Below are 27830 nucleotides of genomic sequence, written 5' to 3'. Positions count from 1 at the left end.
ATTTTTCAGCAACCCAGTTGTAATATGCCAGTGTAATTTTATGTGTTGTTGTTTTTATAAGTGGTTTTGATAAAAACTATTAAAAAAACTGACCATATCATATCAGTTTTAATGAGCTTGAATTGGGGCTTGACAGCAGTAGCACAGTAGTCTCACGTCTTGTAGTGATGCCTCAACACTAGAGTCCACCTCCCTCCACCTTCTTCCATGTTTCCAGCTTCATTTCTTCCCATTTGTCCCCTTCTTTCTTCCCTACTGTCCCTAATCTAAAGAGATTCCAAAGCTGCATACACTATAAACTCTAGGCACACTCAAGTTCTTGGTAACTCCAAAATGGTAAAGCCTTTAAATACTTCTTGTGTTCTTGTTTGGAATGTCCCTCTCCTTAAGATCTGAGTCAACACTATCTGCTTGAGGAAGCCTTTCTTCAATCCCTCCAGGCAGAATGAATAGTTCAATTTTCTCAGCTTCCTCAGCATTTTATTTATATCTCTATTATAGCAGTTACCATGTTGCCTTTTAATTATTTGTTTACATGCTTTCCCTTGGCCTAGAGGTAGGAGGAGAGATGATTCAATATTATAAAATATGAACGCTTTCTGAATCTACTTATGATTACCAATTACCATAATGCCAAAGCTAAGGTGACGATTATGATATGCTCATACATGTAGCAATAGTACTATGCCCCAACTAGTACACCTGCACAAATGTGTGTATGCTTTCTCTCTCTTTTGCTTTCTTCTTAGTTAATAGGGCAACACTTTAAGAGGGCCTGTTATGCCGAGCATTTGCCTTTCATGTGATATCTAGCACAGTGAATCTCAAACATCAACATGAATATAAACTACCTGAGTATTTTCTTAAAATGCAAATACTGATGCAGTAGATCTGAGATGAGTCCTGAAAATATGCATTTCTAAGAAGCTCCCAAACAATTCCAATATGACTGATCTGTAGGCTCTGGAAAACATGGTTTCATTGCTGTGAATTGAATGAGTGCTGAGACCTGGCAGAAAATTTATACATGAAGAGTTTATATCTCTAATGAAGTTTGGGTTCTAAAATCAGCCAACACTGTATACAATTAAAATTATCTTTGAAGTATCATGAGAAGTTGCCCTGGTGGAGAAAAGCACAATTTTCTCAGTAAGTCCCACATAATATCAGCTTGGTGCTTCAGTGTTAGGCAACTGACAAAGGACCAGTAAAATGCATATAATAAACTGCTTCCATCAAGACTCTGCTCCCAGGCCTGACAACCCAACTTTCTTCTGTGTGTGGCTAATATTTAGAGCTAGAAAGATGAAGTTAAGAGATTTTCTACTGACTTATCTGTTGAAATTTGATAATACGTTGGTTGAGCATCATGTGAAGGAGTCAGTTTACATGTAGAGATCATGTTGTATAAAAATAAATGACTGATAAATAGGTCAATAAATGAATACATATTTTTAAGCACTAGAATTATAATGCTTGCTCTCTGAGAGGCATGTGAAAACCAAGATTGCTGTAGGAAACAGATGTTTAACTTCCCATTTCATGCCCTTTTTTGGGTATAGGCTCACTGAGTAGATTGGCAAGCAGGACTCACTCTAGGTTGATTGTTGTATTCCTCTCTTTCTATTTTTCACTGAAAGAATATAGTTAAATTGTGTAAATTATATATGCATATAGTTCCAAGGTTCTCATAATATCTGTCCCCAACACAAGTAAACTTTTTATGTATTCCTGCCATCTATAGATTGAGATCAAAAGTTCAGGATTTCTTAGACAGACAGCCTGTAAGTCAAGGCATATGGAAAGCCTGTCATAGAATATTGAATAACGTAATAATCGTATTTCTGCTGAAATCCATAAACCTGTCATTTTCAGTTCCCAATGATAAGCCAATATAAGAAAGTCTACATGATTTTTTCATAATTCCTTATCCTTTTTATGGACTATTTCCTGATAAAAGAACTGGATAGCTTTTCAATCTTTACTGTCATTTGGCTCCTGTCTCTCCTTAGAGTATAGTTGATCATGAGTATTCAGCAATTCTGGAATATTCATTTTGCATCTACAAATAACAGTGAAATGAAAGATTTTATGTCACTCTAATCAAACCCAATGAACTTTTTCAGGCATGTGATTAAAGACTAGACAATAATCGATTTTCCTATAATCTATTTTCACATTTATCTCTTGCTTTCCGTACTACCTGTATCACTCTACACAAATAAATAAAAGTTTTGAAAAGGAAAATATTTCTAAAATAAAATGCATGATTAGTCCCTCTTACTTCCCAATCTCAGAATCAGACTGGACCAACAACCTGCTTTTAATGCCTCTGAGCAAGCTAATCCTGCTCCTGCCTAAGGGTGCTCTGGGAGATGATTGAAAATATTAAGATATGAAAACACATTGGAACTATAATAAACAACTCAGCAATATGCCTTCTAAGGTGGACAGATTCTTGGTAGGCAGCCCTAATTATTGCAATCACTTTTAGGTGTTCCAATGCACTCAGCTGAATTATGCACCACACTGCTTCTGAATGACACAGCCATTTCTGACTCCATTAATATGGAAGATTTCAGCCAAATGCTCTTAAACGATAGCTTCTCTTTATTTGTAATTTCAGACTCTATTGATTTCCTTCTGTTCCCTTCATTATGATTTCAATTGATTACCTTGGCAACTGCAATAACAATGATTGCACTTGACACTGTCTGAGACTCTTGAGATGGTATTTGAATAGGAATGGTATAATTTGGGGGAAAGTGCCTGCAAGAACCTGTCATTAACAGTACACTTACACTTTACTTTTATTGACTTTCTTCTCTTTTGAGTAGGCCCTTGTCACAGACTTGGCTGTTAACAGGGCTACTATAGTAGTATAGATTTCTGCAGCTCTTCAGACGATAAAAGATTCTTATGAAACAGAATGGGGTGGGCTTATGTGTGTGTATATGCATATATGCATATATATTTATATTTATATGCACAACAAACATACACACGTGGATATATAAGTGTGTGTGTGTGTGTGTGTGTGTGTGTGTGTGTGTGTAGCTGTTGCCATTTTGCCAATGCTACCAGCTCTGTGACTTGCCATTCAGGTCAACATACCAGCTGGGATAGGCGTTTGTTGGGGATTGAACTTTTAGGACATCAGAGCTCAAATTAAAGACTCCAGCCATGATTTGATAATGGATTCTGCACAATGTCTTTATTAGGCTTTTAAGAAAGAAGGAAACAAACAAGTTTGTTTTATGTCATTGTCACACGACAGAATTTAAAATTCAAAGGCTCAACTGTGGATTGCAAGCTGTGAATTTTATGCAAGCTTTTAGGTCTCCACTTTAGCTTAGCTGGCCCTTCCTTAAAGACTGTTTTCTCCATGAGATTCCTGGAGAATATCTGCTATGCAGCAAGAGGGCATCTATGGTCAGACTTAATGTTTCTTTCTTCCAGCACTGGTTTAATTAAGTAGCCATCCATTTATCCTGTTGATAATAACACAAGGTTTCTGGGACAGGAGGAGATATTTGCCAGGTTGTGGGGCTACACACCAATTTAGGAATACTAATTTTTGGCAGTTTCCTGCTGAGAGGCCATGTTCTATTCATTCTTGTTTGGAAAAGATGTAACATTCTGAGTCCTACGAAAATGTTTGGCTTATTTATACAAAGTTTGCCTGGCAGCCTTAACTGTGGTGGAAAGAATCATGAATTAGAGCTCCATAGCATGATTTCTAGGCTCATCTCTATCATGGACCAATTGTAGACCAATTCATAGCTTTAGACCTCAGTTTACCAACCTATAAAACAAAAGGATTGAATTTGATGATGTCTAAGGCCCTTCCTAAAAATATCTTTTAAAAATATTTGACAAAACAACTTGGTGAGCCAGCTTATTATATATGTGTCAATGAATTTAAATAGAGGAGGAAGTGCTTGGCATAAAATATGCTCAGTGTTTGCAGAATCTGCAAATTTGGAAACAAACAAACAAATAAATAGCAAAGAGATTTCCTGAGTTCAAGCTATTTTCTTTTCCTCTTCAAAATCATTCATCCTTGCCCATCTGTGTAGCTCCATTGCCTCTGTTGGGCTGAAAGCTAATTAGATTTGATCAACTATTTCCTGTTTGGAAGACGCAAGATTCTAGCTACATCCTTATAATCAGTTTTTGGTTTGCTAAAACTAAAGGACTGGGCAAGGAAAGACTATGGCATTGCCAACTCCACATTGGAGAATAGTCAAATACACTTTTCAGGGTCACACAGCTAGATCAGTGAATGAGCTGAGGCTGAAATGACAAGTCTGAAGGAGGCACTGTAAAAGTCTGTTAGAAAGCTATGTGTAGACTGTATATATCTCTTGTTATGGAAAATGAGACAAGAGAGGAGAATGGAAAAAAGGACAGTGTCTAAAGAAAAAGGCAAAGGAAGAGGAAGAGGGGAGAAGGCAGACTCTGGGAGAAGACTGATTATGTCGGATTCATTCAGCCACAGGTTCTCTTTTTTGTGAAGTCTGTTTTCTCACAGAACTGTGGATTCTCATTTGGTTTTGACATGGCCCATCCCTCATCACTGCCAGAAACAAAATCAGTGTCTTCTGGATGAAAAGTCTTCATGTTTACCATGTTTAAGGATGCCAATCATTATCAGCCTCAATATTCAGACCTACTTGTCAGTTGGTGATCATAATGCCACAGTTCTGAAAAGGTACCCGGAGCAAACAGTGGATGGATGACAGCTTAACTCCTTGACAACACTGAAGAGTCAAGGGAAAGCATAATTTTAATCACAGAAGCCAGATGTGAAAGGAGCTTCCCCTTTCTCTTTAACAGCCCTGTTCATTTCTCATTGTCACCTAACACAGCCCCAAACGTGGGGATCTTGGCTGTTTAAGAAAGAGTTGGTGACAACCATCTTATATTGAAACACTGCAAGAAGATTAGGAGAAAAGAAAGAGATTCATGACCTTTGCAGCTTTTAGTAATTACTTCCTTTCTAAACTGAAAGGGCGACTTAAAATGGAGAAGACTACAGAACATAAGTAACTAGACTATACCAGCACAACCATGGATAATGTTATTAGTTTCACAGAGGTTTCATACACAATATCCCATTTGATTCTCACAAGAACAAGAAGCAGGTACTATTATTCCCTTATGCCAATGGGGAAATAGACTCAGTGTTTGGTAGAGTTTATGAAGATAGTAAGATGCAAAAGTTAGGAATTGAAAGCAAGTATTACATAATTAGAGTATTTTTCCCTTATAACACAGCTTCCTTATTGAAAATCAAGCCCTGTATTTAGAAAAACCCTATCTGGGAGATCATACCAGGGTAGAATGGGTATGCTTGTGAATAGCTGAGTTGAGTGGCTTTGGTTTTTATTTGTGGATCTCAGGGGCTGTGATTGCTAGAAACAAGGCACAACATTCTTGGCACTACTTTCAAGACCCTACAGTAAAGTCTGAGATCTTTTTCCTGCTGTCAGTGCCCCTGTGCCAGCGTAGCATAGCACCCAATGGCTAACAGATCTGGGAGACTGGCACAGAACTCTGGAATGAACAGATTTTCCTTGTCTTAGTGTCCCTTTGTAATGGCTGCTTGCTTCCTCATTCCACTGCCAGGGAATGTGTCCTTTCATGAGGGCATTTGAAGGAGATGCTTTTTTGTTTAGTGATTTTCTGCACCAGCAGTTTCCTCATTTAGAGAATGAAATGGATATACCTCACCTTGGGAAGTGATGTTCTAGAATCTGTTCCTTTTCTGTGAACGGCCAGGTGGCAGGGACACTGCAGACATGGGATAAAAGAGACTACTTCTTTGCAGAGGAGAAAAGGGTCTGGGTGAAGAGTGTCAAGTCCAGGGGATGGTTCTGGCCATCTTTTCCCAGAACTAGAATAAAATAACCAACTTGGCCTGCCAGGACTGTGGCAAAGATACCCTATAGAATGCTTAGTCAGCAATGTGCTTTGTCCTAGGGATTTTTAAAATGCTTGTCAATAGGGCATCCTTGGTATTTATGAAAGTGCCACTTGAGTAAAAATTTAGTAAGATAGCTTAAGCTAGGACCATGATGAATATATTAGTGAAGATTTTGACAATTTAGGGACTAAATCTAAAGGGAAGCAACCACATGAGAGAAGCATAAACCTGAATTGAACTTCACTGGAACATGGGGATGATGGCATTGGATGAGTTATTAGGCATGATGTTGCACATAAAAAAATATACTCTTTTCAAGTGCATTGTACATTAAGATACTGCATGTTTTTGGGTTGAAAAGTTGACTTAGGCACAAGGTAGTTCTGGATTCAAATGCTAGCTCTGCAACTCACAAACTGTGTGGTCTAGGAAGAGTCATTTAACCTTTCTGAGCCCTAGTTTCTTTTTTTTAAAAAAATATTTTATTTATTTATTCATGAGAGACAGAGAGAGGCAGACACATAGGCAGAAGGAGAAGCAGGTTCCTCACAGGGAGCCGGATGCAGGATTTGATCTCGGAACCCCAGGATCTTGCCCTGAGCCAAAGACAGATGCTCAATCAATCACTGAGCCACCCATGCGTCCCTCTGAGCCCTAGTTTCTACAACTATACAATGGATATAATGGCACTAGTTTGTAAATATAGAAAGTACTTGACAAATGGCAGCTTTGTCATTATTGTTTAGTACCAAAAGGATTCAGTATGGGTTGCATTAGTATTACTTTTGTTGTTCTCTTTGGTCACTTATTCTACATACAATTCTAAAGTTCATCAGTTACTTATAAATATGCTCTTAATATAACTGATAATAGAGAACAAAATCAAGACTCCTTGGACTCCTTTCATTAGGGATACCAAAAGACAATGGCAGACTGTACCAGAGTTTGTAGTTACTTGGTTGACGATGTATGATTTGTATTTCATCTGATTGCCATCAGTTCCCTGATACTGAGGTTAATCTCTAGATTCTCAACTGCCATAGCATATATTACATGTTCTATAGTATTGAGCCCTTGTTCATGCAACATCTCCCATTTTTAAAAATTATTTTAAAAAGAAGATTTAGCCAAGAATCTATATGACATTATATAAGGTCATTCTGTCTTTTGTGATTTATTTTCAAATTGATGTTTGCTTCTAGATTCATGTCAGGTCAGTCACATTTTTTTTTTTTTTTAGTCAAATTCTTCATTAGTTTTTGCAAAAGCACAGATTTCTACTCATTAACAGTGGGGTTAAAATTAATGGTAATAAAACACTTTATATGGATTGTTTTTACCATTTATTGAGGATTTCTCTAAGCACTTTAAACATATTAACTTATTAATTCTCACAGCAGTGGACATTCCATTATTAGCATTAATATACTGATAAATAGTACCATTTTGGGCCAGAGCTAGAGAGGTCTCTGTCTCGGGCTCTGTGTTTTAGTGGGCCCTGCTTTAGCCCTTCTCTAGTTGTGCCTCTCCTCATGGATAGAAATGGGACCAAGGAGACATGCCTAACCGGATGGTCTAGGGATGGCAGTCCCAGAAGGAACTCACACTCAGGGGACAGAGTCACGTAAACATTTTATCCACGTTGTAAAGAAAGGGCTTGGTGGAAGAAAGAAGTATGTGTTACTGACTAGCATCCTAGTGTCATCATGTTCTCATATATATGATGTTCTGAGAATTCTAAACACTCATTTTGTCTACCTAGGTTAATATAACATATAACAATGTGCTGGCTTGATTTATGACCTTAAATGGGCATATAGTATAGACTTCCTTTTGTATTCTTTCTCCTTGCAGCACAAATGTTAGAGTTACGTCTATACATGGGGAAATCAAAGCATGTAAAAGTCAAATGATTTGTTCAATGTCACAAAGCAAGAAAGGGGCAGAGCTGTTATTTGAATACAAGCATTCTGGCTCCAGAATCTGTGTCCTCACATTATGCTATTATTGCATTGAGTTTAAAGAATCTGCCAATAAAATATTGGCAAGCCCTCTCACCCTCATGTCTTATCACCCTTAAGCAATGATCCTTCAAGAAGATCCAAGATTTCTGTACTATTAAAGGAGATACAGGATGGCAGCCTATACAACCATTGTTGTACTGCATTCACAGAGACCCACCATTCCCTTGAACTGATTCAGGGGGCAGTGGGGAGCAAGGGATAGGCAAAGACATAGGCTGAACTAAGCAGTGAAGGAAACAATTTCAGCCATCAAAGAAATGAAGATATTGGGTAAAATTTGGCTGAGAGAAAATTAAGAATTCCATTACAAAAAAGAAAAGGTTAAAAAGCACTGGTATGGTAGGATGAACTTGGGTTTTGCAGTCAGGCCTGTATTCAAATCTTGGTTTTTCTATTTATTTGCTGAATAAATTGAAGTTGTTCAAGCTTATCAGACCTTTGTTCTGTCATAAAAATGGAGAGGATAGAAATCCCATGTAAATTATAGAAGTTCATGTAAAATTATTAGCTCAGGAACTCACACAAAGAAGGCATTCCAATAGTGGTTCTATAAATAATAATAGAAATATCAGCAGGAGTAAAACTAAAGGTAGAAATCATAATAATGATAGTATCCAATGTTCATATGAGTTTACTACATGCCAGACACTCTGATAAGCACTTTATGTATTTTAGCTCCCTTGCCCTCATAAGAAAACAATGAGAGACTTCCCTTTACAAATGAGGACACTGAGGCATCAGAAGGCTACATAACTTGCCCAAAGTCATTGGGATGATAAAGTGGTAGAGACAAGATTCTAAACCATGGGTCAACAAACTTTGACTATAAAGGATCAGATAGAAAGTATTTTAGGATTTGTGGACCAGAGGATCTCTATCAGAGCTATAGCACTTTGTCCTTGTATTGTGAAAGCAGCCACAAATCATATAGAAACAAATGAACATGACTGTGTTCCAATAAAACTTTTTTGATGAACACTGAAATTAGAATTTTATATATTTCACATGTCATCAAATGTGAAATATATAAAAAAAAATCAGAACTATTGTTCTGATTTTTCCCATCAGATTATAGGCCATACAAAAATTGGCGGTGGGTAGATTTGGCCCACTGCCAATACTTTGCTATCTTCTGTTCTAAACAAACAGGCTCAGAGCATGGACACTTCCATTCCCTGTCTAAAGGAGTTTAACATATTTACTGTCTAGCTATAGAATCTGCAACAAAAAGGATCAGAAGGGACAATTGGGTTGTTCCTAGATAGCTGAAATCTCATTTTTAAATTTTTTTTTTTATTTATTTATGATAGGCACATAGTGAGAGAGAGAGAGAGAGGCAGAGACACAGGCAGAGGGAGAAGCAGGCTCCATGCACCGGGAGCCTGACGTGGGATTCGATCCCGAGTCTCCAGGACCGCGCCCTGGGCCAAAGGCAGGCGCCAAACCGCTGTGCCACCCAGGGATCCCTGAAATCTCATTTTTAGGATAGATATGCTATTTGGCTTCAAGAGATCCTTTAATAGACATGTTGTTTATGCAAGAGTAAGGCATACATTTGATTGGAGAAGAATTAATTCCTTTGTGTAGCAGTATTCTCCTTGGGTGAGCATGATGTTTGTTAAATTAAGATTTTCCCTGATCCACATCTTGGGCCTCTGAGATGCAGACATGGGCTTTGGGGGAAGCAGGAAGGAACATTATGATGGGAGGGAAATAACTTACTTCTGAGAGAGGAGCTTTAGAAGAGTCCTGGATCCAATGAAAGAGACAACCAGAAAGAACCACTATTTTGAAAGAATATGGAAGGAGCTGAAGAAATTGATGCCTGAAAGCCCATTTAAAGCTATCTCTAGTTTTGTGAGGTAGTAAGATTTCTCAGCCAAGGTAAGTAATACAATTAGCCCACCTTGTATTGCAGAGGCCAAGATGAGAAGGGAGATAATAGGTATCTTTTAGGTCTGAGTAAGCAGTTGATCAGCAACAAAAAAACAAAGAAATGGAAAAGTGTACTAATACTTTGATTTTTTACTGATGTGCTATCAAGCATAAACATTCTACTCACCATAAAAGAGATAAGAAGAAGAATGATGATGGGTTTACGTAATATAGACAGAATTTCGTCGATAAAAAGCTCATAGTTTGAAGAATTCTATGTGTTTTATATATATATTTACATATGTATAACATTGTATATATATAAAACTATATATGTGTGTGTGTATGTATACACAAATGGGCAGAGATGTATGCACACACACACATATTCTCACCCACAGTGGAATATTACACAGCCATAAAAAGGCTGAGATCATGCCATTTGAGACAACATGGATGGACATATTGGGTATTATGCTAAGTGAAAGAAGTCAGACTGAGAAAGACAAATATATGATTTCACTCACAAGCAGAATCTTTAAAAATGAGTAAAAAAAACAAAACAAAAAGAAGGATTAGACCTATAAATATGAGAACAAACTGATGGTTGCCAGAGAGGATGAGGGTGAGGGTTTGGGCAAAATGGATGAAGGGGAGTAGGAGATACAGGCTTCCAGTTATGAAGTGAGTAAGTCATGAGAATAAGTCACAGCATAAGAAATAATGATATTGTAATAGAAATGTATCATGACAATGGTAGCTATACTTCTGAACATAGCCTAATGTATAAACTTGTGAAATCACTGTTATACACCTAAGACTAATGTGACATTATGTATCAACTATAATCAAAAAAGACAAAAAAAATCCTCTAAATGTCTTCTAAACCTCCCTTAACGCAGATTGGAACACATGTTTCAAACCCTGCTAGTGGGTTCTGTGGTTGTCTAAAATTAAGACTGAGACTATATGGAGAAACATGATTGGTTATTAGGGCAAAATTATACTGTTCTGTGCAGCTTAGAGTAGTTGGAGCTGCTGGTAGCAGCCTGTCACCTCTCCCCCATTTCCCTATTCACCTGCTGTCTGCCACTGACTCACTGATCATTTTAACCATTGTTCTGTGTATGAAAACAGTCACCCTTTTCTAAGGTGGAAGAAAGTAAAAACAACAACAGCAAAAAAAAAAAAAAAAAAAAAGAAAGAAAATAAGTAAAATAAGTAGAGAGAAGGAAAGCACTTTAAGTCACTCTATCCTCTGAGTTTTTTTCAGATCTGGTGGTCAGGGCTTATGCTTAGGGATACACTTCAGCACAGGATTTGAACATATTTAGGTATGCATACAAAGTATAATTACGACCATTTTTAAAAAGGTGTTATTTATTTATTCATGAGAGACACAGAGAGAGAGAGGCAGAGATATAGGCAGAGGGAAAAGCAGGCTTCCTGCGTGGAACCTGATGCAGGACTCGATTCCAGAACCCAAGGAACCATGCCCTGAGCCGAAGGCAGTCAACCACTGAGCCACCAGGTGTTTTTGGTTTTTTCTTTTTTAAAGATTTTATTTATAGGACCATTTCTAATATCACCTTCCTTTCTGAGTTTCTTAGAGTAAGTCCCATTCCTTCAATTCAGAAACAGAACATAATATTTCACTTACTGCCCTAGAAGTTTTCCAGAGGGAACTGTTGATGCTTCAGTGGAAAACAGTGCATTATCTAGATCACACGTTTTAGGGCTCTGTGATTCTGACTCTAGAGTAGCTATGTTACAACTCTGTAAGTTATAAATAGCTGATAGCAATGAAGCATCATTGTTGTCTAGAGACAAGGATATTCCATTCAGTGGAGATACAACTGACTTCTTTCCTCCACCAAACAAGAGCTGGTTTTGTCCCCATTTGCACACTGCTTTCACTATGTCTGATCTACAAATGCATGTGTCCTTTGGATTTTCCTTTGAGCTGATTGTAACATCTGACCAATTCCCTTAGTAAGGAGTTAAAATCCTTAACACATGGACATTTTATATCTATGTAAGAGTTTTGATTTTATCTTTTTTTTGAAAATTATCTTTCTATGCTTTTTAGTTTGCAGAGTAGGAGTCATTCCTGGCAAAAACTTCGATCACCAGAGTCCCCTACCGAAATGTAGGTAAAAATGTGCTTGCCATTCTTATTTCTACAGCCTAATCTCATCCTAATACTTGTATTAAACTTCATGTTAACCCATTTCAGAACTCTGGGGAGTGGGGAATAACAGTATCTTTCTGGGTTGGGGAAACATGTTTGAATAGCCCAGAGGCACAGTGTTCTGCATAACAGCATAAAGGCAGCAATTACAGCATTCCTAGTTCCTACAACTTTCCTTCTCTATTACCTCCAGCTAATAAGTTTTGCAAAATCAAGGTTGGTTGGTTCTTCCCTGACAGCTTGAAATAAATGTTCTCCTTTTAGGTTGTTCTGTCCACCCCTCATAGAAATCATCAGGTAAATATAACACCTGTTTTGGGCTTTTGCAGACCAAAATAATTGACCACAGAAACAAAGTTTTGAAAAGTGAAAACTGTACACTTCTATGAGAACATTAATTCAAAATGTTCTTTCTGCTTGACTGGCTAGAATGGAGCCTGATGTAGAAAGAGCATAACTCTATTACTTGATGATGGTTGCTCAGTATAATGCACTCTCTCTTGAATAGGTTTAAGAAGCTAATAGAATTAGTTGATTATAATTAGGGATGATGGGACCAGCAGATGAAGCTGGCACAATAAACTATCTCATTGAGTTAGTCAGGTTCTACCAGCTGCTTCTCTGGTTGTGCATTGGATCCACCTGGGTCCTGAGCGGGGCATCCTGATTCAAAGTATCACAGCCCCTCTAAAAGCCATCCACTAGATTCAGTTTTCTGGAATATCATGTGAGTTATATTGTCCCAGTTTATTAGAGAATGGATCCCTAATGGATGGATTATTTCTAATCAACCAGTAAGCACAATATGACCAGCAATGTACTTAAGGGTGCTGGCAGAGATAGAGAAGCATATGTATGACCTCATAGAGGCTATTTGCATCTGGCCTCATAGAGCTATTTGGAGAGAGAAAACTAACCAACCTATAGAAATTAATTGAGAAAACGGTTGATTATTTACCTGGGATATTGATTTTATGTATAATAGCCATTCATAGAAGGATAGGAATGAAGAATTATTTCAGAGAGAAATGAAATTTGAGGTAGACATTGCATGTTATGAAAGTATATTCAATGAAAGATGTTCCAGATAGAAGATACAGAGTGAACAGAAACACGAAGGTGGTAATAGAATTGCATGTAAAGAATTTAGTGTGTGGGGGGGGAGCGCCCCTGTGGCGCAGTGGTTTAGCGCCACCTGCAGCCTGGGGTGTGATCCTGGAGAACCGGGATCCAGTCCCGAGTCGGGCTCCCTGCCTAGAGCCTGCTTCTCCCTCTGCCTGTGTCTCTGCCTCTCTCTCTCTCTCTCTCTCTCTCTGTGACTATCATAAATAAATAAATAAATAAATAAATAAATAGATAAATAAATAAATAAATAAATAAGAAACCAAGTTGGATTCCTTTAAAAAAAATAAAAATAAATAAATAAATAAAGTTAAAAAAAAAAGAATGTGGGGGGAAGTGGATCTGATTGGTATGAAGAATACAGTTTATAGAGTAGTAGAAAGTAAGTTTGAGATAGAGAGGGAGGGCATGGGGATCTCAGATGACATGGAGAGATGGACAATGGAGTCTGGATTTGGTGCAAAAGCCAATCAAGGTCATTTTGAGCCTGGGAGTGGGTGACAACATAAGGAAAGGGTGACTTATGCAGGAGGGGTTGAAAGATCAAGCCCATAAAGTTAGTAAACAGGGTAAGCAGTGAGTAGGGCTTTGGCAGGGGCTAGCATCACCAGAATAAAAGAACAGAAAATCTAATATATATTTTAAGGGAACTAACAATAAGATTTTAACTCAGTAAGATAATCATTTATTGTATGTATCTAAGCAAAAGACACAATGAAAAGCATAGTGCCTTAAGAGTAACAAGGCTGTGTTTTGTGAATTAAAAATCTGGAATGCGAGTTACAGATATACAGCAGTGAGTATAGTAATAAGCAAGATAGTTCCATACATGCTTCTCAAAAGACTATAAAGATATTCAGAGAAGGTAGGTGTTTATTTTATCTAAGGGAATTCAGCAAAGTTTCATGAAGACTCACTAGGATTCTGAAAAATGAAGAACAATAAAAACTAGAAACATCAGGGGCATGGCACACTTGAAAAATGGAGACAGAACTGGAATTTAGGGTATAAGACTGGTTCAGGGAGGAGGATTGGTGAGCATATAGATAAGAAACGTGGGAGGTACAAAATTATGGAATATCTAAATTGTAGGAGAAAAATTTAGGCTTTCTCAGGAGGATAATGGGGAGTCATAAAAGATTTTTTGAACAGAGAAATTAATTGGTCAAATCTATTCATGATAAAAATAATCTGAGCTTGCACGGGAAGGAATTGGAGGAGATTGGTGATGGGGAGGTCACTTGAAGTAAGATTCACTGGGGGTTGTAAGTACAGTCACAATAAAACAAACAATTTGATTTTTTAACAATTTTTACCCTGCAGAGGTAGAATCTTAAAAGCCTAACTATTAATTGGACATAAAATTGAATGGCAAGGAGACATCCATTTAACTAAGATTTCTTGTTTGTGTAAGTGAGTGGGTCCTAACATCCTGAAATGAAATGGGGAATATGGAACTAAAGCAGCTTTGGGAAGTACAATAATAAATATTCAGTGTGGACATAACTGAGTTTGAGGTGTGATAGGTCATTTTTATAGAAATTTCGAAAAGAAACATAAAATACTTACTCGGACATAGAGGAAAAGTAAAAGCTATAGATGTAGAATGAGTTTCATCTACAGAAGAGTGTCAGCATTGAATCCCTGGCATTTAATGAGTTTACTTCAGAATGAAAATGTAGAAGTCATGGGTTAAGGATTGTACCTTAGCCTATGGAATAATGGTATTTAATGGGCAAAAAAGAAGAGGGGTCGTTGAAAGACTTAAGAATTAAAGAGAGAAGCAAGGGTAGTGGTATTATTAAGGCCAGATGTTGACAAGCTTTCTATATGAAGGGGTTGGTTGTATATATTGAGAATACACTGGATTTAGCAATAAGGAAGCCCATGATGATGTTAGTGGAGTAGAGTCCTAAGTAAACTTTTGAGGGTGAAAATCAAATTGTACCAGGTGGCAAAATTGGAAAGCAAAGCACAAAAGTCATTGAGGGCTCAATTATTCTTTAAAGTGTTTAGCACTGAAAAGAAGAAAGGGGACCATGCTGACTTGTGGAGGCAATAGAGTTGGCAAGAAGAACTCAGAAAAAACTTCATACTTATAGGGGCAGAAAATGGAAAGGAAAGATTGAAGATAAAGAAAGGATGTGGGGATAATTGATGGAGAAATAGGTAAGAATACCATCAAAGTAAGTTTGAGGGGTTATTTTTCTTCTCAGACATTGTTAGACTAAGCTCATTTATTTTTGTAACAAGGTTATTGGACCCTTGGATGAAGTTACATAAATTGTGTACAGAGAGCCAATAGCTGTATGCTGCCTGTGACTCACAGTTTGAACCCAATTAATTCAGTTTTATATTTTCTGAATTGACCTCATTGCCTCAGACTTGGCTTCTCTCCCTCAAATAACAGTCTACCAGGCAGTTTATTGGACTGTATGGTTGGCTTTCCATTTTATTTTAATATCCAAAACCACCTCTGAGGTCACCTTGAACTTCATAATCTTCATGCCAGCTAATTCCCTCTCTAACCCTTTGCCCGGCAAAGATCTCCATGAACATGCTCAAGGCCTGGTTTGTCTTGGAGGGAACTGTGGAGCCTAAGAATCAATGTTGAAATGACTGTCTGAGAATTAGAGAGTTCAAACATAAGCTGGATGATCCTTGGACAAAAATCCCTCCAACTCTGAAATACTAGAATTCTTTTGGGAAAGAGTTGATTAGAGAAGAGTTTGTTTTCAGTTCTGTTGAGATTGATCTGATCATGGAACATCCAAGTTCCATGATCTGATCATGGAACATCCAAGATGTTTTGGAAATATGGCATTGGTGCCATAAGAACCCTCCAATTTCTTTTCTATGAAAAAATTGACCCTATTGGCCACCACTAACATTAATTCACAAATACATATACACACAAATATAACCTAGAGGAAGACATCCTCCCTCCCTCTCTCTCCCCTTTCCTTTTCTCTCACAGATAGACAAATATACATGAAATATTGAAGGAGATGTGAGTGTAACTAAGGAACAATATATATGTACCTAGGTATTTATGTATATATGTACACATATATGCACATAAATGCATATAATACATATGTATGCATGCACATGTTCAAATACTTAGGTTGGTATATATTATCTTCTTCAAGGTCTTATTTTTATGTCTATGCATTCCTTTCATGTGTGACCAAATTATTTTAAGCTTCCAAAGTATAGGCATTATCTGTTTGCCTAATTCTCTCTGAATAAAGAGTATTATTAAGTGTTCAGTTAATTATTTCTGGTGATGGTGATGAGTTGCTTCCAAAACAGTTTCATGTAGGCTCAGCCGTACTGTACTTGATTTAAATGTACAAGTTCTTTAATAGACCACAGCTTCCCACTGAGAGGTATATGACCTATATCATCTGCAGCAGGCAGGCTGAAAGCAGAACCTCTTAAAAGGTGGTTGGGGGTGCTTAGATTACCATATAGGACCTAACTTTTCACCACTCAGGGACTTCATTTTATTTATTTATTTAATTTTTCCTTAAGTTTTTATTTAAATTACAGTTAGTTAACATACTAATATGTGTGTAATATTTGTTTCAGGTATACAAAATAGTGATTTAACACTTGCATAAAATGCCCAGTGCTCATCACAAGTGCCTTCCTTAATCTCCATCACCTATTTTACCCACCCATTCCCCACCTCCAGGGGACTTCATTTTAAAATAATCTAAGTCATAAAACATCCTTTGGTGCTTTATTGCCTTCATTGCCACATGTTGCCATAAGTCATTAGAAAAGATTCACTCTTGGGCAGCCTGGGGTGGCTCAACAGTTTAGTGATGCCTTCAGCCCAGGGCCTGATCCTGGAGACCCAGGATCGAGTCCCATGTCAGACTCCCTGCATGGAGCCTGTTTCTCCCTCTGCCTGTGTCTCTGCCTCTCTCCCTCTCTCTCTCTATCTGTGTGTGTGTGTGTGTGTGTGTGTGTGTGTGTGTGTCTCATGAATAAATAAATAAAATCTTTAAAAAAAAAAAAAAAGATTCACTCCAACAGAGGACTGTGGAGAGTTAACTGAAATAGAGCAAAATCATCAGGTAAACTAAAGATTTTCTATTTGTACAAGTGTTGAATTAGTACATTTAAGAGTTCTGGGTAAGTGAGCAGATTTGATACACTCCTTTAGCTCTCAAGAATCCCTCCAAAAGTTTCAGATCTCCCTCTCTCACATAACACAGACTCTCACAAAAAAAAAGGCTGGATAAAAAGTGGACTCCATTTTTTGCCCTCATTTCCCCCCTTCTCCATTCAGACTCTTCTTACTCCTCATCACCCTCACTCCTTTATGGAGCGCAACACTAAGATTCCCCATTCATAGCCACTGATGGATTCCAATTCCGGGCAGGTGGAACACATTAACTGACCTTACACCCCAGCTTACAAACCCCAAATGTCCTGCAACAGTGAATGTTATTTCAGCTTAATTGTTTCAGGGTGGGCAAAAAGCATCAAATCCGGAAACAGAAATCTCCCTAGGCAGATCTTGCTAGTAGAAAAAATGTATCATTTACTCTAGTGGAAGGTCGTGTCTCTCTGAGGAGCAACTTGACCATCTTTCCCCAAAGACCAAGTGGCATTTATGGAGTAAGCAGACAAAATAGAAATTTAGAAACTGCATTCCCACCACATGCCTGCTGTTTATTGACTTGATTTTTAGCTTCGAGCAAGTTATTTAACCTCACTGTGTGTTCGGTTCCTCATCTGGAAACAAAAAAGAACTAAAAATACTCTCCTCATTGGGGAGTTATGTGGATTAACTAATTAATGATTGAAAATTTCTATATAAATGCTAAGCAGTCTTACTATTCTTGCAGCAGGAGACTATTGATGTGTGCTGGATGATGCTGCATGTGTCCTTTTGTTACTTAGTCCTTCATGGGTGATTACCTGTTGATGACTCCACCTGGGCTATTGGCTGGCCCTTAAGACTATCAGGACAGGGCTCTACTACTTGTAGCCTCGGGACCGATGTTGTGAAATTCAGGCCTCATGCCAACATTTCCAAACTTATCCACTGTCAGGAAGCACAGCTCAGCCTCTGACCAGGACTGCCACAGGGATCAGCCCATTGAACCATCATCAGCAATTGTATCCATCCCAAATACATGGTTGATGTGTATACAGTACACACACACACACACACACACACACCAAGACATACACATACAGGCTTCCCACACCTGGCAATACTTGTACGTGCAAGTTGGCACTTTATAACTCATAGAAATAGTTACATGTACTAATGAGGGAAACCATAGAATAGTTAATCCAAAAGGCCAGAAACTCCTAACACTATTAACATTTGGATTGGGAATGTATTACAGAATTCTTTTAGTAATTTATGTTTTGCTTGGACTACTGTTAAAGTTTGCTTGCTTTCCTTGAGCATATATTAGCTGTCAGGTGGCCAGCCTTCTCATTTTATGTCTGTGCTCAATCTATTTTCTTTGCTTCAAACACTTTCCTCACTGTTTTCTCTTCCTCCCATCCATCTTATTCTTTCTTGGAGATCTAGCTCAAAAAACTCTTCTAGAATCCCATCCCTAACTCACAGACTTCAGTATTTCCCAACTCTGTGTTGCTTTAACAGTGAGTACTGTTCATTTGGTTCTTAATATCTTCCACCTTATATTGCTATTTGCCTTTTGAAAATGTATCCCAGATGTTAACAAGGGTCTCTTGGTAGTTTTAGAGCTAAATAGCATCAATTTTAAACTTCATTTAATACCTAGGGGAAATTCGGGATTTCCTCCAAGTCCTTTAGAGGTTACGTTTTATGTGGACTATGGGTTTATACCCTTTTTGAAATATTTAAGGTTTTAGATCATCTTATTGCCCTAGAGTACTGTCTTTGTTCTATCTTGGTTGGGCCTAAATATAAAATTCAATTCCTTCTCAGTTTCTACAGTCTTCCTTACTCAATGAAAGCACTCACAATGCAATAACCATCAGTGACAAATTGAGGATATTTGGAGAAGGGATCCATTTCATAACACAAATAACTTCAGATTGCATGTGGTAGATTTCAATTCCTCAGCAGCTCCCCCCAACTGGGAACTTTTTATTGACTGGGCTGTGGGACCTCTCAGCCTCATACTCTCTTCCTGGGACCTCTCTTCCCCCTGCCACTCTTTTCTCCCCTTCCTTTTCACAACAGAACAAACTTTTTCCCCCCTCTGTCAAGCAGAGTACCTACGCCATCACTTTTGTTGTTTGTCTCCTGAATTTTTCTGCCACCAGAGTCTTGCTTTCTTTCCCAAAATATCAAGATATTTCCGTTGGACTGAAAGATAGTTTCATTCCAAGGGAAATTTCATGCCAGTTGTTATTCCACATCATTACCTGTGACCTCTTCACTCCATTCCTTTTCTTTTTAAGATTTTATTTATTTATGACAGACAGAGAGAGGCAAAGACACAGGCAGAGAGAGAAGCAGGCTTCATGCCGGGAGCCCGATGTAGGACTTGAACTCGGGACTCCAAATCACCCCCTGGGCTGAAAGCAGGCACTAAACCGCTGAGCCACTGAGGGATTCTGTCTTCACCCCATTCCTATCCAATTACATTATCAGCACTTCTAGCCCAGACCACTTTGCTTCCTTTTTTTATATTCATAATTCGCGTATAGCCTAGGGTCAGTTAAGGCTGATAGATGACAGTGATGTCTATTGCAAGCAAAGTCCTCTGCTTAGTATTGTGGGGAATACAGAGGTGAATCTGATTCTGTGTTCCAGAAGCTCATGGTCTAATATAAGAGTTAAAAACTTAGTCGTGACGACGATGGCGATGATGATATTGTTGGCCATATCAAGAGAATCAAAGAAATGAGGAAAAAACTGTGCTTTGTCAAGTTGGAAAGAGTTGAAGATTGTTTTGGATAGACAACCCATTACATGAATATTTGCACATCCATAATTAGGAGTAAATTGTACTTGGTAGTAGATCTATAAAATTGTCTTCGCAGGCTGGGATTTAACATAAGAAAAATCTATTGGTCAAATATTACCTAAGTAATTGTTTTTCTATAAAGTTTAACATTTTCCTAATTTTTAAAATATTATATTTGATATTGATATTTTAAAAATTATTTTAAACTCAGACATACTATTCCATATTATAAGTATCACTTCTAACTATCACTCTGCTTAAGAAAAAAAAAACATTAATGATGCAGTTGAAATCTTCTGGGCTCCTGTCCTTCATCCTAATCTCATTCTATCAGAGAGAACTAATCCATGACACTTGAATTTCTTAACTGTGCTTTCCCAGGTCACACTATGGTAAAAACTTGCACCAGGCCTTCCTGGAGGCAGACTTGTGGTCACAAATTCTCAAAATCTTTATTTAACCCTTACGAGGAGGCCAAGATGTATTCTTAGTTTGTTTTCTTTTATCAGTGGACAGATTTTTTTATAAGTCCTTCCTTTAATTGAGGATGGGGACTTTCCTGGGTTCTGGCTCTATGATGAGTTGTCCATGCCAATTTTCTATCATGTGTGGGGTAGAATCCTACCTTATTTTCTGGGACTGATGGGGCCATTAGAACATAAGCCTCCTGGTTACTCACCCTCTCCATTCCTGGCTCCCTTTCTCCCCCCATAGGGAATTAGAAGATTTGTTTTTGTGTATTTCTGATTCCTAGCTCCTTGTTCATTTCTGGCCTCTGGGAATTTCCTTTTCTTTCTTGTGAACTTAGCTCTACATTTAAAAATCTGTTTGTATTTTTATTCAGGGCTTTTAAGTCTCCCATATTGTCAAAAATATGTGTCCCTGTAGATTTTTCCAATTCAGTGGTCTACTTTAAGACTCCCAAGAGGAACAAGTTTGTTTGCCAGTTTACTTGTATCATTTACCAAGTTGCAGCCACCAGCCTTCTACATATTGCTCAGGTACATCAAGCACTTTCCCATTTTACTGTTCTCTCTATGTAGAACACTATTTCTCAGAAACTGACTTACAGTATTTTAGGTCTCAGTTTTTCAACACAGAGGCTCTCGATGACCATTCTATCCAAAGTGGTCAACAATGAGCTATCCCTATCATTGTATTTTATTATCTTTACAAAACATTTCCTTATTTGAAATTATTTTCTCAATTTTTCTATTTATTCATAGAAAATTTTCTATTTATTTATTCTATTCATTCATTATTCTCAATTTCCATCTTCCATATAAGGTCTTTGACAGCAGGTTCCTTGACTGATTTACTATGGTATCATATATGCCTGGAACAGCAATTAGTACACAGAAATCTTTCAATAAGTATTTATTATCTTGGTTACTGCATGCATTCTTTCATTATGTGTAGGTCACATTGGATTTAACCATGAGAGGTTTCATATTTTATCTGTTTTTAAAAATCATTTTTGGAAGGTAGAATTTTGGAATAATTCTGGAATAATTCTAGATTGTCAAGAACTCAGCAACAAGATAAGCAAGTAGAATCATACTGAATGAATGAATGAATGAATGAGTAAAATAATCCTTGCCTAAGTAAATAATTCTGCCATATACTATTTCATGGTGGTTAATCTGTTTAATTCAACATCTCCTTCATAAAAGCTATTTGGCACCATTGTAGATGACCAAGCAGTAATAGCTATAAGGCAGAAACATTTGGAATCTTCTCAGAAAGTGAAGCTCTGAAGGTCAATGAAGTAGAAAATCTATGAATGAAGGAGAAAACATCAGGTACATTAAACATGGAAGTCAAACATGAAAGAGAAAAAATAAAGGTCATGAGAAAGGGCTGAGAATCATTGACTTTCCAGTTGTCAATTTATTCAACATGCATTTTTTAGTACCTGTAATATGTGCCAGCAGTGAGAATCAGCATGAGAAAGACATGCATAGGCATTTATTTCATCCATGATCTTACCCTTGAACCACAGTGGTTCCACCTAGACTGCACATTAGAATTGCCTGGGGACTTTAGAAAATCTTCATGCCCAAGATGAATTTCAGATTACGTAGATCAGAATCAAAATTGAGTGGGGCCAGAGCATCAGTATTTTTTATAGTTCCCCATGGGATTTCAAAGTGCAGCCAAAGTGAAGAGTTACTGCTCTACCACATTCCTACCAAATGATCATCTACACTGAGCTTAAATGTTCCTGCACCTGAAGCCTCAGGAAGAGAGGCATTATCATTTGCAATGACATGGATGGAACCACAGGGTATTATGCTGTTAAATAAGTCAATCAGAGAAAGACAAATACCATATTTCACTCCTATGTGGAATTTAAGCAGCAAAACATATGAACATAGGGGAAGAGAGGAAAAATAAAATAAGATAAAAACAGAGAGAGAAGCAAACCATAAGAGATGCTGAACTGTAGGAAACAACCTTAGAGTTGCTGGAGGGAAGGTTGGTGGGGGGATGGGGTAATTAGGTGATGGACATTAAGGAGGGAACTTGATGTAATGAGTACTGAGTGTAACAAGCAACTGTTGAATCACTGAATTCTACCCTGGTAACTAATAACATATATATATCACACACATATATATGTTATATATATATAGATGTTATATATATGTTATTAGTTATATATATAATATATATAAACTAAATTGTTAATAAATATATATGTTATTAGTTATATATAATATATTTATTAACTAAATTGAAATTAAATAAAGTATTAAAAATAAAATAAGACAAAATTAAAAAGAAGAGAGGCATTTTATCTATTTCCTTGCACATTTTGTTCCCAGTATTGAGTAAAGAGCCTGAGAACTGGCAAGCACTAAACAATTATTAATTGAATGAGTGGAAATCTTCAATGTACTCCAAAAGCAATATATGCAACTTGGAGAGTACTGATAAATAAAAAGACTTCCTGTATTACTAGAGAGGTATGTTGTCCTCAGTTCTGATTTCTATATAAAGGTAGTTTTCTCAAACATACCCCTGGACTCTCATCCCCATTTATGGAGGAGGCAGATGGTTCTCTGATTGATACATTTGGGGGGAATAAATGGGCATGATTGATTCAGCCTTGACTTTCCTCCCCTTAGGATTGAATACTGGGAACACAGAAATACATGTTCTGCCTTCCTGTGGAGGCCTTCCTCGTAAGGAGCCTTCATCCAATGCTCCCCGAGACAAGAAATCTAATTCTGAGGTTGGCTTTCACACTAGGAGCATACCTCCAGTTGAACTCCATCATTAATAAGGATAATGCTTTGATCTTTATCTGCCATTCCTTTGTTGTTCTCAAAACCTCAGGACTCAAGTAGAAAAGGAAGGTGCTATTTGTTATAGGTGCTATTAGAATTTCAAATACTCGCACTGATTCTACCATATAACACATTATAATCTTTGGTGTTCATGAAACATTTTGAACATAAAAGAAAAAGCCCAGTTCCACCTGACAACCTTGAATATTTAATGATGGCTGCCCATGTTCACCCCTCTTGAGCTTTTTTTTTCTATATAAAGGTATATTATTCCAGTTATTTCAGATCCTTCAATAACATATTTTGGGGTGTCTCTCACAATCTAATCCCCTCATGAGGCATTTTGCTTTATGTCTATTCTCAAACTGTAATGCCCAGAAATGAATCCAAGATTCCCTTCAGTATATGGAAAGAGAAAGAGATATGTATTTATTCTTGAGTGCCTTTTTAAAAAAGTCAGTTTGGAAAAACCAAGTATATACATCTCCATTTTGCAGGTCTTATATAGCTGATGATTCAAAAATGATTTTTCCATTATAAACTGAAGGAATTTATGAATTATTAAATTCAACTTGAAAAACAAAAACATCCAAGTTTTATCAGATCAACATTCACTTGAAAGAAATTGAAACTAAAACTATGAAAATGTTTGTAGGCTCTTAGTCCTTTTTACCTTTTTAAAGTAGATAAATGGTAGATGATAGATAGATGGTAGATATACTTAGCTATATTACCTCCAATGCTGTACATACATAACCTTCCATAAAAAATAAAATATAAATTTATTTTATAAGAAGGTCCAATTATATGAGATTAGTGAATATATAAGAAAGGTCCAATTATACAGTAGAAATATAAGAAGGTCCAATTATATGAGATTAGTGAATAGAAGCAGAAGAACAAAATAACTCAAGATTTCTCTTAGAAAGATACAAAAACCAAAAACATGGGCAGATGCTTATACCCTGCAGCAAAAGATCACTTAAGCAGGTGAATCTATTTACTTCCTGAGCACTTATCAGTGTGAGCCCACAGTTTTGACAAGCAGTGCCTGATTAGAATGAAAAGATTAGCAGATACAAAAAAAAAAAAAAAAAAAAAGAGCTGATACTATACTATTATCTCATGAGTCACGGAGAAGAACTCAAGGAGTAAATATAGTGAAGTTTTCATTAAATGTTGGTGCAAACTAAATCTTCCTATTCATCTGTGTCCCTTTCTATACTAAAATTTAGATGGCTGAGATTTGGCAAACAAAATAATCTCGCGAAATATACAGCAATTTTCCAACACTGGAATTCAATATAGCCCAACAGAGTGACGAATTGTAGGCCCAGAGAGAAGTATTGCTGAATCCAGCCATGAAATTCACACAGGAAAGGAATTCACATCTGTTCTTAAATGACAATAAACCAGAAAGATAGAAGATTGATTCAGGAGGCTCTGCAAATGTTATAGCTGTTAAAATACATGGAGACTTTAAAAACACTCCCTTCTTTAAGTGTAGACATCAGGCTAGTAATCCATTCAGAAGGAAAACAAGCTAACGAGCAGTTTATGCTACCTGAATTGTGTTTTCTAAACATAAATGGGTGAAGATTGTGGTGGCGGTTCACTTTGAAAGATTCAGAATCTGCTTCCATAAACATCTTTGAGCGCTCTGTGCCAGAACCTATGCAAAGCGTTTGACATCTCTTACCTTTTGTTATTCACTGTAAGCAATTTTGAAAATATCTGCAAATAAGATGGTTCTTTCAAATGATGCAGTCAGGATAGAGAACATACATGTTAGAGTAAGCATTAACATGAATAATTATATGTAATAATGGAAATGGAACCCATATTAAACAAATACATGGTGAAACATACTTTGGAATAATGATATAATTTGACCTAATTAAAGTAAAAATGAAATTAATGAACTAAATTTTTCCTCTCCTGCTTCTACATTTTCTTTATTTCTTTTCCCACTTCTTTCTTGCCAATCTTGCAAGTCTTCGCCAAGGGTTATTTCTTCCCAGAAAGGATTTTGAAGGATAAGCTCCCAGCATCCGATAATAGATTAGTTATGAGAAGGAAAAATACACAGTAGATAATGTATTAAGTTCACTCTGTGGGTCTATAAAGTAAACTTCTCTACCTTTCAGAAATGAGCAGGAATGATAGGCCAAGAATTCATGAGGAAGCAAGGAAAAAACAGAAAGGCAGGAGGAAACAAATATATCATGCTTGCTTTGTTTTCTTTCAAAGTGCAGTTTGCCTATCTATAGTTTCTTTCCTTTTAAAAGCTTACATTCTTCTCAATTCTCTTCATTTGTTGAAGTAGAAGATCTTCATAGACTAAACTTACCCTATGTATAGAATTGCAAAGACATACCTTTACAATTACATTTCCAGTACATAACTGTGCAAATATGTCTTCTCCATCTTTATTCTAAAGTGCCTAAAATTAAAACCAATAGAAAGAGGTCACCTACACAATAAAATTTAAGAAGTTATTAATTAGAATAAAAACACCTACTCCTGTCACATGACCTTAATACATTGTCAAGGTAAAAATATACATACAAAACAGTATGTAAAATATGATCTTATTTTTATACATATGTGTTTTATTTAACTGTACAATTTTTATAACTAAAAACAATCAGTAAAGATATACATGAAAATGCAGTGATTATATCTGAGTGATAGGTGTATAGATAATTTAAATTTTCTACTTTATGCTTTTCTGAATTTTTCGGGGTTTTTTCATAAGATCTTGACTTATGTTTATATATTTTTTGAGATGCACAAAAAAATTGGACAAAATCAGAGAAAGTGGCTGAGCTGGGTGAGACTCCAACCCAGGCATGTTGCTCTGAAGCCCCTGATACACTCCACTATGATACAGGTAGCTCCAATCTAATCACAAACATGATAAGGAGATAAAAAACAAATATAACAAAAATAGAAGGCTAGAGAAAGAAGGGATAGAAGTGAGGAAAGAAATCTAGTAACAGAAACCAAAAATATACTCTTAAGTCATTTGCAATTCTTCCTTCTGTTTTTGTTGCTAGCTAAAAATGAAAGCAATGCCTAAACTAATTGAGATAATAGATTTATCTGTCTATTTATTTATTTATTTATTTATTTATTACCTATTACAATTTTCTAATAGGGACAACTATTACTTATGTACTTCATAAATTATTATAAAAGCATGCCTCTGTGGTATAATACAATGAGATGATGCAAACACAGATGTGTGTGTGTATGTGTGTGTGTGTTTAACATATAGGAAAGCACATATAGCTACAGTACTTATCAGAAAAGAAATATCACAGGTTATCCTAAATAAATATTTTGTGCTCACATCTCTGAAAAGAACCTTTAAATACATTTCATATACATTCTCTTTCCTTTGGAATCAGAGGGAACAAGTTATACATCTTTTCTTCAGCAGACTCACACCTAGGGTATTATACCAGACTTCCTGAATATATATATATATATATGTCTTCCCCTAAAATGATTCTTATACAGACTAAAGTTGGAGATCAACAGAACAAAATGTATAGGTTTTGAAGATAGTCACAGCTTGGAAATTTATTAAAATGTATTAAATATTTCTAGTGTGGCTTTTAAATATGGAATTAAATTTATTTGTACACATGTAATTGTATTAAAAGGGTCACAAACCACTTCCATCTTCCCTCCTACACATGTATTTGTTCTATGATGTCTTCAGGCCCATTTTATTTCCAATCATCCTCAGTTGCTCCTATATTGTACTTCCTAAGCTGTTTCAGGTCAGAGCCCATGAAAATGTTCAGTGGAGCTCTATTTCCCTGTTTGCAAAATGTGCTTGGCTTCAATAATTTCCAAAGGTTGTTAACTAAAAGGAAGCCAAGTAATATCTTTTGGTGAGAACATGAAATTCTCGGTGTTATTATAACAAAAAAAATGCATTTTCCTTCTACTACAGGGAATTATAGATTACAATAGAATTCTATTCAGTAAGTGGCTTGTTGAGTATCAATAACTATATGGTGAATAAAAACACAGAAAGCCCTTTTCAATGTAACTGGAATATAGCAAATCTAGAGTCTAAAGATAACTTTATTTTCCAAGTTTTTACCTATTACTATGCCAGAAATGGATGATATTAAAAATTTTGTTCAGATAAATAACATGTAGAGGCAGTGTAACATCTCCAAGCCAAGTGTTCAAAAGAAGCTGTTTGAGGGATCCCTGGGTGGCGCAGCGGTTTGGCGCCTGCCTTTGGCCCAGGGCGCGATCCTGGAGACTCGGGATCGAATCCCACGTCGGGCTCCCGGTGCATGGAGCCTGCTTCTCCCTCTGCCTGTGTCTCTGCCTCTCTCTCTCTGTGTGTGTGACTATCATAAATAAATAAAAATTAAAAAAAAAAAAAAAAAGAAGCTGTTTGAGATAGTCAGGAAAATTTTATTAGAAAAG

The sequence above is a fragment of the Vulpes vulpes genome, chromosome 12 (genome assembly GCF_048418805.1).
Source record: "Vulpes vulpes isolate BD-2025 chromosome 12, VulVul3, whole genome shotgun sequence".
NCBI lineage: Eukaryota > Metazoa > Chordata > Mammalia > Carnivora > Canidae > Vulpes > Vulpes vulpes.
This window is presented reverse-complemented; position numbering follows the sequence as displayed.